We start from the raw sequence: 20083 nt of genomic DNA on the forward strand, positions 1-20083 counted from the left end.
CGTCAAGTAACTTTTGTAATGCTCCTTTTAGACTTGCCTTCTTCGAAACCAGGCCTATCTTCGGGTCCAACGCCCCCCATGCGCATAGAACCAAGTTCTGCACCTGGGGGGCAGCTCCTAGTAACCGGAGTGACCCCTGCATCCTCCATCTCTTGCTCAGACTTATCCCACTACTTAGGCATTGCCACCGCGTAGCCACCTGGACCCAGCCTATGGAACTGCGTCTTTTTTGCGGCATTGGCCTTGTTTTTTCTCGACCGTTCCTTAGATAATTCTGATTCCTTGAATTTCACGAAAGCGGTCCAGTGTTCTCTTTGCTTCTCCAGTGTTCCCTTGAATTCTGGAGTCTTCCTTTCTGCAGCGAGGTAGTTGGCCCATACAGTTTTCTTGTGGGTGTTGAATGCAATTGCCATCTTCTTAAGAGCAGCGTCCTTGACTTTATGCACATCTGCATCAGTGAAATAATCTGGTAGGGTGAAATGTTCCATCAGAGATTCCCAAAGCTTTTGTTTTGCTCTGTCGTCGACCCAAGTAACATCTGGGCATTTAGTTTTTGGCTCTTTCCATTCTTGAATGGGGATCGGGAGTTGGTCCTTCACAAGAACTCCGCACTGACGAACGAACTTGTTCGCAATGTTCTTAGGCGTGAGGGGTTCGCCACTTGCTTTGATGGAATCGATGTTGTACTTTACACCCTCCTTCAACTTTTTGCCCGGGCCGCACTTTGTCCTGCTGTCTGTAGAAGCAGATTTGCTCGATCCGGAGGGCTGAAAGAAGAAAGCTCGATTCGTTAATATATCTTCATGTGATGATCACTAGATGCCTGCTTATATAAATATACCTCGCCGGTAGTCTTTGTTATTTCAAGATCAACATTGTATTCGTCATCATAATCATTGTCTGCGTCATCATAATCATAATCATAGTTCATGACTTCATTAGCTCGGTCGTCGAGATCGAATATCTTATCATCACCCTCCCCGGTATTGTTCAGATATTGGGAGCCGTCATTTGCTTCATTCAGATCATCTGGCCTGCTAGGGCTGCGTATGATCTCGAACAGGGCCTCTTCTCCTTCTCTGCCGGTATTGTCCGCCATAGCTTTTATTTAACTAATACCGAAGAAATATAAAACAATTTAGTACATCGTCTCGAATAATATATAATCTCGAATACATCACTGGCTAGGTAGCTAATAAAGATCGAATACTATAGAAGAATCTAGGCCACTCGCGGTTCCTGGGGCGCGGGCGGTGGACACCCAAAGACAAGGAACCATCACAGGATCATATCTCCGGTCATCTGCCCAAAGAACCTGCCAGGTATTGGAGAACCTGACGTCCATAGCAGCCATGTAGCGATGGACGTGCTCGTCCTCCTCCCTGACACGACGACGCACCACCTCCGGCGGGGCCGGCTCCCTCTGCACCGAATGTGGCCCACGCCAATGCCACCAAAGGAGATCAGGGTCGACGACGGGACCCGAGGCCGGGTTCCTCACCAAGCGGCGCGCCCCTCCAGGTAGCACCTCCCAGTGCCAGACCGGCGGAGCCCAATCCCGGACATGGGTCAACCGGACGTCGTCGCGAACGGGTCGACGGCGAGGATGCGGGCCGGGCATCGTCGAGAACAAAAAGTAACATTTTTTAAATGATTGGATTGTGATAACTAAAATTATAAGAAACTGAAAAAAATCGATCATCGTCTAACAATTTGACATTAATCTAATTCATCTAGCTAAAACTAATTCTAAAATTCCTAACATTTATATATATATAACTAACATTTCTATAACATTTCTAATATTTCTATAACCAAAAAACAGAAAAATTGCTAACATTTCTATGACTAAAATTATAAGAAACTAAAAACTACCATTTCTATAACATTTCTATAACAATTTGAAATTAATCAAATTCATGTAGATAAAACTAACATTTCTAACATTTCTATATACTATTTGACGTTAATCTAATTAATTAATTAATTCATCTAAAACATTTGTATAAAAAACAGAAAAAACAGAATCGTGTGTGTGTTTCTGTGTGCCTGTGTGTGTGTGCGTGTGTGTGTGCGCGCGCGTGCGCGTGTGCACCCTACGGCGCCGGTGGCGCGGTGGCTTCGATTGGAGGGAGGAGAGGGGCCGGGGAAAGGGGCTCACAGCGCGGGCGACGGCGACGGCGACGACGAGGCGACGGGACGGCGAGGCGATGGGACGGCGAGGCAGAGGGGACGGCGACGGACGGCGACGGGGACGGCGACTGGGGCGGCGGCGACGGACGGCGATGGGGACGGCGACGGGGGCGGCAACGAGGGGCGGCGGCGACGGGGCAGAGGAGAAGAAGCAGAGGGAGAACGAACTGCCGAATTTTTTTGAAGTGTTTTCTTATATAGAACTCACCTTTAGTACCGGTTGGAGCCACCAACCGGTACTAAAGCTCTGTTTTGGCCAGGCGAAGCGGCGGGAAGCGCACACCTTTAGTACCGAGTGGTGGCACCAACCGGTACTAAAGACCCCCCTTTAGTACCGGTTGGAGCCACGACCCGGTACTAAAGGGGTGCGGTGGCACAGGTGCGGTGCGGACAAGTTTAGTCCCACCTCGCTAGCCGAAGGGCGCCCGCACCTGCTTATAAGCCCCGTTGCGGCAGCTGTCTCGAGCTCCTCTCTGTTGCAGGCCTTGTGGGCCTACCTGTTCTATGCTGCCCCGTGGGCCTATTGGGCCTTTGCGGGCCTGCATCCTGGCCCAACAACAGGTCGGGTTTCTAGTCGTATGCATGCCGCTGTGGCGCAGTAGGCGGGCTTTTTATTTTCTTATTTTTTTGCTTTATTTTTTTTGCTTTATTTATTTTTGTTTTATTTATTTTTGAGTTGTTTTTTTGCTGTATTTAGAGTTTCTTTGTGAATATTTTTGCTTTAGGTACAAAAAATTACAAACTTTCTATTAGTGCCGGTAGTTTACAAATTTGAATAGTTTACATTTTGAATTATTTGAAATTTGTGTGAATTACTAGTTTGTGAATAACTTAACTTTGAAAATAGATTTTCAGTGATTCTTTTTTCTTATGTTTAATATTAGTGTGTTTTATCATTATATTCAATTTGGTAATGCTTAGGTTATTTAAAAAATGAAATGCCTTTGTAACGGATGAGTTTTCGTCCGAAACCCTGATACTTCGAAAGAGATTGTCCATTTTATACACGAAGTGCATCCAGTTTTTGCGGTAACCCTCTCTACTTTTTTGCATATGCTATGTGGGTGAAATTATGATACCATGCCAATTTTCAACCTTTTCTGAGTTAATTTGAAATGCTTTTCAATTTCAGGGTCATTTAGCTGAAAAAATCAGTAAATGCATGAAAGAATTTGTTTGCACATACAATTTCTTCGCGTTTCAAATGCCAAAACACATAACTACCCTAACTATTACGGAGATTCCCTCCTGGGTGTGAAACACATAAGAAAGTGATGATAGTGAAGCCCATCACATCCCAGATCTTTGGGTGTGAAACTTTTTCTTCGCGTATGTCCCTTTGCGCCGTTGCCATGGAAAATCTTCATCATTTAACTGGATGCTCGGGTCAATATTCACTGTGAATGGAGAAATTTCATCAAACTTTTCATAATCTTCTGACATGTCTGTCTTGTCATCCACTCCCACGATGTTTCTCTTCCCAGAAAGAACTATGTGGCGCTTTGGCTCATCGTATGATGCATTCGCTTCCTTATCATTTCTTTTTCTCGGCTTGGTAGACATATCCTTCACATAGAAAACCTGTGCCACATCATTAGCTAGGACGAATGGTTCGTCTGCATACGCAAGATTGTTGAGACCCACTGTTGTCATTCCATACTGCGGGTCTTCCGTTACCCCATATCGTGTCATATTGACCCATTTGCACCGAAACAAAGGGACCTTCAAACCACGTCCATAGTCAAGTTCCCATATCTCCTCTATGTAACCATAATATGTTTCCTTTCCCGTCTTGGTTGTTGCATCAAAGCGGACACCACTGTTTTGGTTGGTGCTCTTCTTATCTTGGGAGATCGTGTAAAATGTATTACCATTTATCTCGTACCCTTTGAAAGTCATTATATTCGAAGATGGTAACTGGGACAGCGAGTACAGGTCATCTTCAATAGAGGCGTCATGCATGGTACGTGTCTGCAACCAGCCGGCGAAACTCCTGGTTTGTTCACGTGTAATCCAGTCATCAGACCGCTCCGGGTGTTTGGAGCGTAGAAAATTCTTATGTTCGTCCATATACGGAGCCACCAAGGCGGAATTCTGTATAACTGTGTAGTGTGCTTCAGTGAGAGAATGTCCGTCCATACATATTTTTTGATTCCCTCCTAGCGTGCCTTTTCCATCCAGTCTGCCCTTATGCCGCGATTCAGGAACACCAATCGGCTTAAGGTCAGGAATAAAGTCAATACAAAACTCAATGACCTCCTCATTTTCATGGCCCTTGGAGATGCTTCCTTTGGGCCTAGCACGGTTATGAACATATTTCTTTAAGACTCCCATGAACCTCTCAAAGGGGAACATATTGTGTAGAAATACATGACCCAAAATGTTAATCTCTTCGCATAGGTGAACTAGGACGTGCGCCATGATGTTGAAGAAGGATGGTGGAACACCAACTCGAAACTGACAAGACATTGCACCAAATCATTCTCTAACCTTGGTATGATTTCTGGATCGATTACCTTCTGAGAGATTGCATTGAGGAATGCACATAGCTTCACAATGGCTAATCGAACGTTATCCGGCAGAAGCCCCCTCAATGCAACCGGAAGCAGTTGCGTCATAATCACGTGGCAGTCATGAGACTTTAGGTTCTGGAACTTTTTCTCTGCCATGTTTATTATTCCCTTTATATTCGACGAGAAGCCAGACGGTACCTTAGTACTGAGCAGGCATTCAAAGAAGATTTCCTTCTCTTCTTTGGTAAGAGCGTAGCCGGCATGACCCTGATGTATGCCGTCTTTTCCATGCATACGTTGCTAGTCCTCCCGTGCCTCAGGTGTATCTTTTGTCTTCCCATACACGCCCAAGAAGCCAAGCAGGGTCACGCAAAGATTCTTCGTCACGTGCATCACGTTGATTGCAGAGCGGGCCTCTAGATCTTTCCAATAGGGCAGGTCCCAAAATATAGATTTCTTCTTCCACATGGGTGCGCGTCCGTCAGCGTCATTCGGAACAGGTTGTCCGCCAGGACCCTTTCCAAAGACTACCTTCAAATCCTTGACCATATCATGTACATCAGCACCAGTACGGTGGCGAGGCTTCGTCCGGTGATCCGCCTCACCTTTGAAATGCTTGCCTTTCTTTCTTACGGGATGCCTGCTCGGAAGAAATCGACGATGTCCCAGGTACACATTCTTCCTACAATTGTCCAAATATATACTGTCGGTATCATCCAAACAGTGCGTGCATGCGCGGTATCCCTTGTTTGTCTGTCCTGAAAGGTTACTGAGAGCAGGCCAATCATTGATGGTCACGAACAGCAAGGCCTTTAGGTCAAATTCTTCCCCCATGTGCTCATCCCACGCACGTACACCTGTTCCATTCCACAGCTGTAAGAGTTCTTCAACTAATGGCCTTAGGTACACATCAATGTCGTTGCCGGGTTGCTTAGGGCCTTGGATGAGCACTGGCATCATAATGAACTTCCGCTTCATGCACAACCAAGGAGGAAGGTTATACAAACATAGAGTCACAGGCCAGGTGCTATGGTTGCTGCTCTGCTCCCCAAAAGGATTAATGCCATCTGCGCTTAGACCAAACCATACGTTCCTTGCGTCATCTGCAAACTCCTTCCCGTACTTTCTCTCAATTTTTCTCCACTGCGACCCGTCAGCGGGTACTCTCAACTTTCCGTCATCTTATGGTCTTCTCTGTGCCATCGCATCGCCTTGGCATGCTCTTTGTTTTGGAACAAACGTTTCAACCGTGGTATTATAGGAGCATACCACATCACCTTGGCAGGAATCTTCTTCCTGGGGCGCTCGCCCTCGACATCACCAGGGTCATCGCGCCTGATCTTATAGCGCAATGCACCGCATACCGGGCAAGCGTTCAAATCCTCTTACTCACCGCGGTAGAGGATGCAGTCATTAGGGCATGCATGTATCTTCTGCACCTCTAACCCTAGAGGGCAGACAACCTTCTTTGCTTCGTATGTACTCTCGGGCAATTCATTGTCCTTTGGAAGCATATTCTTTATCATTACCAGCAACTTTCCAAATCCCTTGTCAGATACACCATTCTCTGCCTTCCATTGCAGCAATTCTAGCGTGGTGCCCAACTTTTTCTTGTCAGCTTCGCAATTCGGGTACAACAATTTCTTGTGATCCTCTAACATGCGCTGCAACTTCTTCTTCTCCAAATCACTTGCGCAGTTTCTCTTTGCATCGGCAATGGCCCGACCTAGATCATCAGCGGGCTCATCTGATGCCTCTTCTTCAGCTTCTTCCCGCATTGTCAGCTCGGCTTCTTCCCCCATTGTTGTATCATCGTATTCAGGGAACCCATGGCCCGGATAGCTGTCATCGTCCTCTTCTTCTTCATTGTCTTCCATCATAACCCCTCTTTCTCCGTGCTTGGTCCAAACATTATAGTGGGGCATGAAACCGGACTTAAACAGGTGGACGTGAATGGTTCTTGACGTAGAGTAATTGTGATCATTCTTACAGACTAAACATGGACAAGGCATAAAACCATCCGCCCGCTTGTTTGCCTCAGCCGCAAGCAGAAAAGTTTGCACGCCATTAATGAACTCGGGAGAGCATCGGTCATCGTACATCCATTGTCGGCTCATCTTCATTACACAACACCGAATAGACCAAATTAATACAAGTTCATACATAAAGTTCATCCATAAAGTTCATGCAAGACTTAAATGCAACAAACAAATAACTCTCTAACTAAAGAATTTAAATGCAACAACAAATGCGATCAAGATCGCAACTAAGGTAACAATTGATCCAACAGCATAATGATACCAAGCCTCACTATCAATGGCATATTTTCTAATCTTTCTAATCTTCAAGCGCATTTTCTCCATCTTGATCTTGTGATCATCGACGACATCGGCAACATGCAACTCCAATTCCATCTTCTCCCCCTCAATTCTTTTCAAATTTTCTTTCAAATATTCGTTTTCTCTTTCAACTAAATTTAACCTCTCGACAATAGGGTCGGTTGGAATTTCCGGTTCAGAAACCTCCTAGACAAAAATATCTATGTCAACTTGATGGGCATAATTTGTCATAAACACGAAATGCAACAACTAGTTTTAAAAGAGAATATACCACATCCGAATCATAACAAGGACGAGGGCCGACGGGGACGGATATCAAAACCATGGCACTATGTATAACAAACAACGTACGGGTAAGAGAATTATACGAGTAACTATATATCCAAATCACACAAACATCAATTTGGTAATGTAAAACATTCATGAACAAGAGGCTCACCACAAGGTGGTGCCAGCGACGGAACGGTGCGGCGACGACTGTGGTTACGACGGAGATTTAGAAGGCACTAAGTAAACCACACCTACATATCCAAACTAAGTGTTAGTTTTGACCACAAATTGCATATAAATCAAATACTAGCACATATATTTTCTACAAATTACTAAACTCATAAATTAATCACTATACAAAGCATTGCAAGAGCTAATCTAGCAATGGAAGATGAAAGGACAAAGTTGCTAACCTTTGTGATCATTTGAATGGCTGGGGGCCTTCAAATCTTGACAAATTTTGGGCAAAATGTGTGATGAGCTCGAGAGGAAGAGGGGAAGAACAGAGAGGAGAGGGGAAAGGGGAAGAACAAAGCGAGCTCGGGTGGACGAAGGGTTTATGTAGGACGACCTTTAGCCAGTTCGTGCCATGAACCGGTACTAAAGGTGCTGGAGGGGCCCCGGACTGACAACATCCTGCCACCACTCACTTTAGTACCGGTCTGTGGCACGAACCGGTGCTAAAGGTCGGCCACGAACCAGTACTAATGAAAGCGGCTGGCTAGCCATTGGAACCGGCACCAATGCACACATTAGTGCCGGCTCAAAAGCAAACCGGCACTAATGTGCTTGACATTTGACCCTTTTTCTACTAGTGTGTCATGACAAGGGGTGGTGGCAAGTTTAGTCCCACCCGCGCTAGTGAAGAAAGAGTTGGACCTCCTTATAAGGGATTCTCTTCCACATGCTATTGGAGCTTTCGAAGCCGACAAGAAGGACGCCGAAGATGCCGCTGCTGCCACCACGGCTTCTTCCTGGCCTACTGGAGGGTATAACTCCTTAATCCCGCTTCTATTGTTTTATGTTTTAGCCATGCTAGAGTTATACGTAGATCTATCTGCAATTAGCATAGTATGTGCTTGAGTGGTTGAATATCAGTATGTGTTTGCCTCTGTCAATGCTATGCTAGTGATTTATTCTTGAATTAAAGTAATCGAAAAATTACCTATTTACTCAACAACCAGCTCATTACTTGCTGCTAAGAAAACTTTGAACCAAACTGTGAAAACTAAGTACAAGACTGATGATGAATGCAAAGAGAGCAGAACAGTTTTTGCATCTAAAAACACCGTGCACGTTCACGTCTTAATTATTTTCTTTGCTCGCTCACGAGCATGTTCCTAGCAGTTGGTCGCTCAGCGTTCACTTGAGATGTAGAAACCGGTGGTATTTTCTCACCGGGTTCTTAGCGAGAGACAGCGGCGTCGAAGGCGGCGGCTTCGCGGTCGCCGTCGAAGGCGATGGCAGTGCCTGTTGCTGCTGCTGACGAGCCTTCACAGATAAGCCCACCATTTGACGCATTGCAGGAGTCGCGTACGCCCCAAAGCCAACCTTGGTAAGAGCATCTTTAGCCGCGCCCCAACAGGCCCCCCTCAGGCGTTTTTTGGCGCCGGCGGCCGATAATCGGTCCAGTCGTGCCCCAGGAGCCCGTTTTTCGCCTGTTTGGGACGAAATTGACGCCGGCGGACCCAGGCCGAACCCATTGCGCTGGGGGCGCCTGGGGACGCCGGGGGACGCGTTTTAGGCGCGAACAGGGATGGGCCCGCCGAGTCAGCGAGACACCGCTTCATTGTCCTCATTGCCTCGGTTCCTGCAGGAATCAATGCCAAGGCTGCCGCGCCAGTCAACCTTCATTGATGCCTCATGGGCGGCGCAGTGAAGGCGCCACCGACGCGCGTCCTGCCCTCTCCCGCCACGCGTCGCCCGACATGTAGGCTCTCACCGCCCCCGCTTCGGCTATAAAAGCCGACCTCCCCGCCGGTGAGCACCACACTTGCCACACCTCTCCGCGTCTCGCCACAGAAAGCAACACCCCCCCTCCTTCCCGCCGACGAGCAATGGCCGAGAGGTACCCAGGCGACCGCACGACGGCAAACGGCTTCGGCCGCCGCCATCTCCAAGAGCCGGAGGCGCGTCTCCTCTATGAGGCCGAGTATCCGGCGCCCTCGGACATGCGCGTGCCGGGGTCATGGAAGCTGAGCGCCGTCGGCGTCCCGGTGCCACCGGTGCCCGAAGGGGCGGCACGGCGGGCCGAGATCGCCCGCATCCGCTCGTCGCTGACGGAGGAGCAGCGAAACGAGCCGAGGTACACCGCCGACAGCGACACGCTGTGGACGATGTACTTCGAGCGCCGCCACGAAGACCAGATCGCCTCCACCAACGACATCATCCCCCGCAAACGCCTCAACGCTGACGGGCGGCGCGAGTGGTGGGGCGTGCCTGGTCGTACCCTCGAGGCCGTCCTCAACCACATCGAGACCGGCAACACGCCGCGCCTCGAGTACCCGCCGCGACCGTCCTTCTCTCGCCGTCGTGGAAGCTCCTGGACGCCGCGGCGAATGGAGCCGGGGACGTCCTCGTCGTCAGGCTCCAGCTCGCTCTCCTCCGGCTCGCCGGCGCTATGCCCCGTCAAGCCGGAGCCGGCAGAGATGCCGCTTCGACGCCGCACCCGCAGCGGCACCCTCATCATCAATGAGGGTGCCCGCCCCTCCCCGCGCTCCCTCCGCCTGGTTCGGCCGAAGCCTGAGCCGGGGCTGCTCCCCGTGAAGCCGGAGCACGCGGACATGGTGGCCCCCGACAACGAGGCCGCCCTCAAGTGGGTAAGGGAGGACTACGTCCGCGAGCAGGTGCTCCGCCAGCGCTGGGCATACGCGGAGCTCCAGGCCCGGCGCCGCGGACGTGAGGAGGGTGGCGTCATCGTCCTCGACAGCAACGAGGATGAGGCCGGGCCATCCAACCCCCACCACGCGTCAGCGACCCTGGCCAGGGGTGCAGTAGGGACAGCGACGGCTCCGGCGCGGCGCGCGACGAAGACGACGACGACGGTGGCGACTACACCCGTTTCTACAGGCATCTCGGCATGTAGATGGCTGGCGGTGGCCGCGGCGTAGCAGGGATAGGCATAGTTTGGCGTAGTTGTAGGCGTAGTTTGGCGTAGTTTGCATGTTTACCTGCTTTTTTACAAATTTCAATGAAATATCGCCGAGTTTGTACAAATTTCAATGAAGTATCGCCGAGTTCGCGCGATTTGTGGCGACCTGGGGGCCGTCGACTGGGAACGCAGTCGCCCCCACACGCCAAGCAAGCGCCGGTTTGGCCCAGGCGGCTCTTTTTCGGCGTCCTGGGGGCCGAAAGGCTGGAGATGCTCTAACATCACCCGACGACGTGCGCTACTGCCGATGCGTGCTCATGCCGGACAACAAGGACGCGTGCCGCGCTCGCTCAGTTCGCCCAGCTCCGACGAGAGCTCCGCGCACGTAGTGTCGGTGCTCGCGCCAGGCCACGACTGCTTCAACGCCTTGCCCTGACTGCGGAGTATCTTTGAGGCTTCCGTGTGCTCGCCACGCTCAGCCACTGGTTGTGCGGCCACGATGTCCTTGGTGGCCACCACGCAGAGCCGCGCCCGCTCGACGTCCATGTCTAGCACTACCTCCATCGCCTCCACCGGTCTCTTCACCGCCACGTCCTCACCGGCCACATCCACCGACTGCCCGGTCGCGATGTCGCGGTATGTGCAGCTCACCTTCATCAGGGACGTGACGTCGTCCGTGGCGCCGGCCGTTGGCACGTCCACTGACAGCAGGAAGCGCCTCTCCTCGTTGGCATAGAGCTCGCCGACGTCCACCGCGGTGGTGCGTCCTTCAGCATCGACGCGGCTCTTGTAACGTCCTGACTTGATGGACCGAACGTGAACGCCAGGACAGACGCACTCGACGGCAACACGCGCCTCCTGCACGATGACCGACAGAAGCCCACCGATGCACTGCGCGAATGAGTCCTGGATGACAGCCTCTTTCTCGATGAAGGAGAAGGTGCCGCCGGTGGCCTCCGCGACGGTGTGCATCGCCGTTGAGTCGTGGTTGGTGCGGAAGACGAACGTGTGGATCGGGGGCCAATAGCTCCTGTGTGACACATTTCACGTGAATTGGAAGGAGTGCGACGTGGTTGACGAAAATAGTTGTAGTGCAACGCTTCAGAAGCCCAAATAGCCAAGGCCCACTCGGGCGATTAAAATGGTCGTCAACGGGAGTGAGATTATGTTTAAGACATGTGGGTCCCACTTGACAGAGCATCTAGTTACGGCCCCACTTGGCAGTGCATCAGGTGAGATGTGGCTCTGTGCCTGTCTGAATCAGGTGAGCAGTGACCCGTTGCTCCCTCCTCTTCGTTCTCAACGGTGAGCCGGCGACGGCGCCGGAGTTTTTTTTTCTCGGTGACAGCAGCGGCGGAGCTGTCGTTCTCGGCGACGGCGGCGGCTATGGTGAGTAAATACCGAACCCTTGTCCTGTTCCCCTCCTTGTCGAGTTAGATCTCACCGCATCGCCTCTGTTTCCTCTATTTTTGGTCGATTTGATCCAGATTTGGGTGCGGGGCAAGGGGGCTGACCGCGATGGAGCCGCCAGAGACAACAACGTCAACTAGGTATGTGCATCCTTTCCAACCTATGTGATTTGTGTGTCGTCTACTTCCGCTAGCTCACACTGCCCGCCATTGACAAACAGGGGTAGGACATTCGAATTCACTGTCGAATTCTTTCCTTCTAAGGCGAAGCTAGGTGATGGTAGCATGCGAGACATAGAGAGAGATACAATTGTGAAGTGGGAGGTTGAATGTGCAGAGATTGATCCTCAGGAAATACAGAGCATGGAAGAGAGGGTCATGAGAAATGTCATGGAGAAAATTGGGGAGAGCATTTTTTGGGGTCCAGAGCAGGAGGTAGCATTGCTACGGTTTGATAATTGGAAGGGTGAGTATGTGAGAATTGAGAATGGTGAAGAGATGGTTGATGAAATCGATCGGCAAGACAGCTGGGCAAGCAAACAGACTACCTTTCATGCAGAGCTCGTTGATCTGAAATCAGATTCTAAGGTTGGATATGTGCCCTCAAAGTTGGCTTCACAGATGGTAGATGATGATTGGGCCTCACAGAGACAGATAACGCCCATGTTTACGGGTGAAGTGAAAGTAATAGGGGGTAGATCAAGATGTAGAAGAGGGTTGTGATGGTGCTGCAAGGGTTGTTTGTGTTGATTGGAATTCAGTACAATTAGAAGACACTACTGATTTGGTCATTGCACCAATGGCTGACACTGAGATGGCCAATTTTTTTGGCATTCCAGTAGATCCAGTAGATGATCAAGATGAGGAAGAGAGGGATGAATCTAGTTTGTCTAATGATGCTAACAGAGATGCTTGTGAAGATGTGGATGGACAGCTGATGAAAGATGCTGCAGATGATGCACATGAAGCTGAGCTTGTAAGTGTGTATGACAAAGAAAATCCTGTTATTGAAGTAGGCAAGTTGTTCCCAAGCATGAAGGAGTTTAGGATGTCTTTCAAGACTTATGCAGTCAAACATTAGTTTGATGCCAAGACTATGTGGACTGACAGAAAGAAATTTTATGCAAGGTGCAGAGGTTTCGATGGAAGCGTCAGGCCTTGTAAGTGGTACATATCTGCTAGAATTCAACCTGATGGAAGTACCATTAGGGTTAACCAAATCCCAAATCCACATACATGTATTACAAGTTCACAAAGAGTATCAACCATGACATCACAACTTTGGATTGCAGAAAAGAGCACTCCAATTTTAGCCAAGAAACCAAACACTACAGCAAAGAAACTTAAAGTGGACTGGGAAAAGCAGTACCCCATTAAGGTGAAGTATACCACAGTGTGGAAATCAAAACAGAGGGCAATGAAAGAATTATATGGTGATTAGGCAAATACTTTTAGGATGATTTATAACTTCAAAGCAGAGGTGGAAAAGAGGTCACCTGGCAGTGTTGTGGAGATAGATACTGAGGTAACAGAGGATGGTAGATGTTGTGGATATGGGACACGGGTATCCTCATGGAGGTAGGCCGCGACCCATCATTGGAGGTGGCCCAGCAGGCCGACCTAAATAGTTTGAATAAGACCTGGATTGATATCCGTCTTGTAATAGAAAAGAGACTAGTCCTAATCCTACTAGGACTCTACATGTAAGCCAGCCCCTTCAACTTATATAAGGAGGGGCAAGGCTCCCCAAGAGGGACAGATTAAGACAGACAAGTCAATAGCTCTCGAGAGAGAGGTAGCGAAAGAGCACCCTTGTAATCGTGAGCATCATCATCATCAATATCAATGAAGCAGGATGTAGGCTTTTACCTCCACCATGAGGGGCCGAACCTGGGTAAAAACATCACATCTCTCGTCCCACTTAACCCCTCTGAAGCTACCACATAGATGTGTTGGCCTCACGACTAAGTCCTCACACTAGGACATCTGCCGTTACAAAACCACGACAGTTGGCGCCCACCGTGGGGCGTGCGCACGGTGGTGTTGAGTTCTTGGAGGGATCTCTCCTAGGGATCGAAAGCTCGAGATGTGATCAGATGAAGAAGAGCCGACATGGAACAATCTTACAGAGCAACCCGGCATAATACAGTTTTTAGGCCAGAGCCGGCAAGTTCGTCATTCATCTACTACAAGTCACGGACAAGAAGAAATTTTTTATTCACAGAACTCAAGATCAAAAAGGATTGTGAATGCTGCCGCGCGCGTCCCAGGCGATCTGTCCAAAGTTTGGTTTTCTGCCGTTGTGCCTCGCACGCGACCAGGCAATCTATCCAGATCAATTTCGATTATGCAGTCTGATAAAGAAACTAAATCGATGCCAAGCCTGCGCTTCTACTGTGCATCACAAATTTACGACCGGATACAGAAATCGTCACGGGCTTCCTGACCTGCCCCGTCGTTAAGACGCCAGGGCTGAGAGCATCTCCAGGCGCGCCCCCAGAACAGCCACCCCAGGCGATTTTTTTGCGCCGCCGCCGAAAAAACGGCCCAGTCGCGCCTCCAGGAGCCTGTTTTTCGCCGGGTTGGGCCGAAATCAGCGCCGGTGGACCCAGGTCGAACCCGACGCGTCGGGGGGCGCCCGGGGGCGCCGGGGCGAGTGTTTTTGGCGCGAAACAGCCGCGGGCCCACCGAGTCAGCGAGACAGCCGCTTCGTCGACCTCATCGCTTCGGTTCCCGCGGGAATCAATGCAAAGGCTGCCGCGCAGCCGCGCCGGTCGCCCTCCATTGATGCCTCACGGGCGGTGCAGTGAAGACGCCGTGGACGCGCGTCCCGCCCGCATGCGCCACGCGTCCGCCCGCAGGCCGCCCTCCGGCCACCCCGCTTCGGCTATAAAAGGTGCCCCTCCCCGCCGGTGAGCGCCACAACATCCCCCTCTACCTCCAGTGAAAGCCTTTTCCCCGCCGGCGAGCTCTCCCACAACTCCCCTGCCTGCCTACGAGCGAAACCATGGTGGAGAGATACCCAGGCGACGGCGCAACGGCGAACGGCTTCAGCTGCGGACACCTCCAGGAGCCGGAGGCGCGCCCTCTGTACGAGGCCAAGTACCCGGCGCCCCCCGACATGCGCGTGCCTGGTTCGTGGAGACTGAGCACCGGTGGCGTCCTGGTTCCGCCGGTGCCCGAAGGGGCGGCACAGCGGGCAGAGATCGCCTGGATCCGCTTCTCGTTGACGGAGGAGCAGCGAAACGAGCCGAGGTACGCGCCCGACAGCGAAACGCTGTGGACGATGTACTTCCAGCGCCGCCGCGAGGAGCAGATCGCCTCCGTCAATGGCATCATACCCCACGGCCGCCTCAACTCCGAAGGACGGTGCGAGTGGTGGGGCGTCCTCGGCCACACACTCGACGCCGTCCTCGACCACATCGAGACCGGCAATGTGCCGCGGCTGGAGTACCCGACGCGGCCCTCCTTCTCTCACCGCCGCGGCAGTTCCTGGATGCCGCGGCGAATGGAGCCGGGGTCGTCCTCGTCGTCGGGCTCCGGCTCGCCGGCCCTCTGCCCTGTCAAGCCCGAGCCGGAGGAGACACCGCTCGGGCGTCGTGCTCGCAGCGGCGCCCTCGTCATCAACGAGCCCTCGCCTGCGACGGCACGGACTATGCGCTCCCTCCGCCTGGTTCGGCCGAAGCCCGAGCCAGACATCCTCCCCGTGAAGTCGGAGCACGCCGGCATGGTGGCCCGTGACGACGAGTCCGCCCTCAAATGGGCGAGGGAGGACTACGTCCGCGAGCAAGTGCGCTGCCAGCGTCGGGCGTACCTGGAGACCCAGGCCCATAGCCGCGCCGAGGAGCGCCGCCACGCCGAGGAGAGTCGCCGCGTCGCCGAGGAGGGCGGTGTTATCATCATCGACAGCGACGGTGAGGGCGAGGCTGGGCCGTAAGCACTGTCGGCGACCCCGACGATGGTTGCAGCAGGGACGCCGCAGGTGAGGCGCGCGGCGACGGCGACGATGACGGCGGCGGCGACTACACCCGCTTCTACAGGCTTCTCGGCATGTAGACGGCAGCGACGACGATGGTGGCGGCAGCGGCTAGGATTTTTAGTTCGTTTTTAAGTTACTTCATGCATGTTTTTAAGTTTTTGTACAAATTTCGCCGAAAATTGGCTGAGTTCATGCAAAGGTCGCCGGGTTTGCATAAAACTTGAAACGAACTTCGCCGAACCCGCGGCGACCGTGGGCGCGTGACTGGGAGCAAACCGAACTCCAGGAACCGATCTAGCGCCGGCTCGCCCTCAAGCCGCTCTTTTTCAGCGCCCTGGGGGGCCGAACGGCTGGAGATGCTCTGAGCCGCCTCGTCTCTGACCCTCCTTTGACGCATCTGAGCCGCCGCATAATCGCCGGGGGCTGCCACAGCGCCCGCTTCAAATCCCAGGCCCGTAAGAGATGGCCACGACCCGGAACCGGATTGGAACATGCGCTCGGTCTCTGCTACGAACTGCCCTCGCCTCCGCCTCGTTGACGGATCGCCGCTGAGCCGCCGTTTTCGCCTGGAGGTCTACGCTGTCGCGAATCGCCGCCTCGATTGGCCTATCTTGCCGGACTCTCCTCGCGGCGACTCATCTCCACGTGCTTGCGGTGCCAGCTGGTTCCGCCTGTGTACTAGTTGAGTGCTCACGTCAAGATCAATTAAAGTACTGGTACTTTTGTACTATTACTGTTCATCACATGAAACTGCACTATGCCACTAATTACTGCGCGAGGTCAGTACTAGTTCATTAGTACTACTGCGTCCAGCGAGCCACTGTATTGGATTGAGATGAGCCGGAGTTTCGCCTTTATATGGTGCAGCAAGTCGCCAGGTCAAAGATTGTTCAGAATTTCCACTCAACTGAATCGAAGCATGCTGCCAGCTACTGAAAAACCACCGCCGTCTCGCTTCGTTGCCGGGTGCTCACCTCCGCCGCAGAGCCGGCCATGCCGTATCCACGGTGATGTATTGACCCGGTTGCTTCGCATCTGCTGGCTGCCCTTGCCTTGGCGGTGCCATCTGCGAGCTGCCCGCTGTCTAAGCTGCCGCTAACTCACCGGTTTTGCGTCCATGGCCGGATTACTGAGCCGACCAACTGCACGACCAAATCGATGCCACGCCCGCGGTCTTGCTGAGCCGCCCCGTCGCGAGCTGCATCACTTCCTAGCCGCTGGCGCATCCGCCTTCGTGTCGCCTCTTGCTGCTGCTCTGTCGTGAGCCGCCTTGCCAGCGTCTCTCCGCCGCCACTGTGTTAAGTCGCCGGCTGGAGAAGCCCCGCGCCACCGCGCCTCAAGCCGGCCCTGCCTCGCGGCCATCTCCGCACTGGCCCGCGCCGCCGCGCCTCAAGCCGGTCTGGCCTAGCGGCGCCGTGGCTTTGAGCCGCCCCTGCCTCCACACGCCTCTGGACTGCTCCGCCTTCGAGCCGGTGCAGGTGAACCGCCCCGTGGTTCCGGGCCTCCTTGTGACGGGCAGCCACCCGAGAGCCGCCCCGGGCTGCCTCTGCCGCCGTGGGCTTCACGCATCACATGCTGGTTTCCTCCGACTCACCGCATCGGTGGGTTGCGCTCATGCCCCGAGCCGCCGGCAACGCCTCCGTACCTGCAAGAGCCGCTCACGTGGCCACTGGTCTCTGCTCTGGGCCCTGTAGAGCTGCCGCCTCCGCCGTGCTGAGTTCCGCCACAGAGACCCGTTGGGTGGGCCTACCAAGCCACCTCTGCAGTCGCCTACAAGTCGCCGGCCGCTGTTCTGCACTGCTCCAGCGTGGGGTTCAGCGCCACCTGACGGTTCGTGCGTCCGTCCGCCTAGGGACCTGCCTCCAAGTCACTGAGCTGCGTCAAGTCGCGCACCTCAAACTACAGCCGGGAGAGCCGCAGGCCGTCTTGCTACCCTCCACCTCGCCACTAAATTGCTCAGGTGGCTTGCCTCTGCCATAGATTCAATTCCCGGGCTTGCTTCCGCCGCGGCCTCGACCCGCCTCACCACTTCGGCCTCGTCCTTGCTTCTACCGTGAGTCGCCGCTGCCGTCGTAGGCCGAGCCTTGCTCCGGTGCTTAGCCTCCAGACCCGCCTGGCGCGCCGCAGGCCGCTTCACCTTGTTCTGGCTCCGCCCTCCGCTTGCTCGCCGCTCCTTCTTAGAGGAAGAAGAGATGGGGGCCGGCTGTTCGAGTGAAATTGGATTAAAAAAAGGGATTGACTGAAATATGAGCCAGCTGAAAAAACAGAGAGAGAGAGAGGGTCAAAATGACCCGGAGGATCAATCTTGAGCCGCCCGGTTTTGCGCTTTAAACTGTCACCTCCACTGCAGCCCTGAGAGAATGGCTAAATCACAGTTGAAGTTATTGGAAGTGATCTATGGACGCTATATACGACTCACTTTTTCGTCCAGACAAATCAGGTGAAAGCCGTCCAATCAATTCTTATTGATACATATATTGCTTTCTTTAAAAGAGCAATTACACCGGCTTGCAAGTTATCTAATGCAGGATAAGTTATCTACCGCGAAAGGGACTATTATATCACTGAGCTGTTGAAAAGACTTATACCGGTTTATATCACGGTCAAATATGGAGAGTCTCAAGCCAATTCCTCGAGTAGTCTTAAGACTCGGTGGCTATGATGACATGACTCAGTAAATGTTGCCAGTTTGAGCAGATTCAAGAACTCCGGATCGGTGGATGGAAGATAACCCGGTCCAGAGGCTGCTGTTATATTGATGAAAATTTAAAAGGTCGTCAGAAAAATTTCCGGCTCAAAATGAAGATTCCGGTTTAAAATCCGGTTCAAGAGAAATCTGTCTCCCACAGCTTTGAAGCTATCAATGTCCAGTTTTACATCCGGTTCAAGAAGAATTCATCTCTCGCAAGTTCGAGTTTCTCAGAAAAAGTAAAGGTTGCCGAAGAGGACCTATCGCCATGATGCACGGTTCAAACATAGGTTATCCTGCCTTATTGGCTTATCATATTATTGATCACATGGGGGCTTCCTGCCCATTGAAGAGAAACTATGATTACCCTTTAATTCGGCTTATATGCCATTCTTACAAAACACTTGGGGGCTTGCTACCCAGGTTAAAGGGACCAAAGAGAGTCTGTTGCAAAGCATAACTCAAACATAGGTACCCGCTGAGCACAGCTCAAAAATATTGCTTGGGGGCTCTTTTGTTCTAAAGAACAAGAGTTGCTATAACCCTTGTGATAGGCTTAAAAGCCAGGCTTGGAAGCGAGGTGTATTCACCTAAAACCCCGGGTTATCCTGCCTGTATGCCAAATGCTTCTCCATCAGGTAATCCTGATTGACCCGGCGAACTCTTAATAGTCAATCTTCTCAACAAGACCCTGAACTTGTTAAGGTTAAAACGCCGGTTTGTCATGTGAGGGCACGGCTTACGGATAGCAAGGAGAAGCTCAGGCTGATAAAGCCGGCTTCCTTGAAACTTGGATAAATTGGCATGTGATGCACGATGCTACTCTGACCCCGCGTATTCCTGATAAGTCCATCTTTAAATAAGAACTGAACTTATCTGGGTTAAAATGTCGATTGGCTAATGTGAGTGCCGGCTCACGAAAAGCGCGTACCTTCTAGTGGCTAATGCTAGTTTCATTGAAGAAGATATTTTGGCTTGGCGGCCTATGAAAGCCTTGGAATTTTTCTGTTGATTTGATTTGAACGTCTTTTTGCGATTTTTCTCTTGTGACATAGTAATACATGGTTGAAAACCAATAAGGCTTATAATGCCTTATGAGTCATATATGACATTAACCGGTGTTCATTAACCTGGCCTGGCTTTTGACTATAAGTCGCCAGTATGAGATAAGATAATATCCGGTGTTTATTAACCCGGCCTGGTTTTGGACTATAAGTCACCAGTATATATTTGGATTGCGCCATTGGACATGCGCTTATAAATCATTGGGTTATATTATTCAAATCTTTAATAGCCAACATGGCTAGATTTTTATTATGGTTATCAATAACCAGTATTATGATTGAGCTTTTCAAAGTCGCTTTAGCGCAATGGATATTATTTTATCGATGGATATGATTTATTCTACAATGGGGGCTACCAATTGCTTCTATCAAAAATTCAAGGTACACAAGTTTTAATCCATTATATTGAAGGGTCCACTGCTCGATTGGTAAAACACAAAGCTCTTAACCTTGTGGACGTGGGTTCAAGCCCCATGATGGGGGTTGCATCATAAGATGTTCTTTCCAAAGAAGTATATATAAAGTCCTAGCTCAAT

Source organism: Triticum aestivum, chromosome 5D (genome assembly GCF_018294505.1).
Source record: "Triticum aestivum cultivar Chinese Spring chromosome 5D, IWGSC CS RefSeq v2.1, whole genome shotgun sequence".
NCBI lineage: Eukaryota > Viridiplantae > Streptophyta > Magnoliopsida > Poales > Poaceae > Triticum > Triticum aestivum.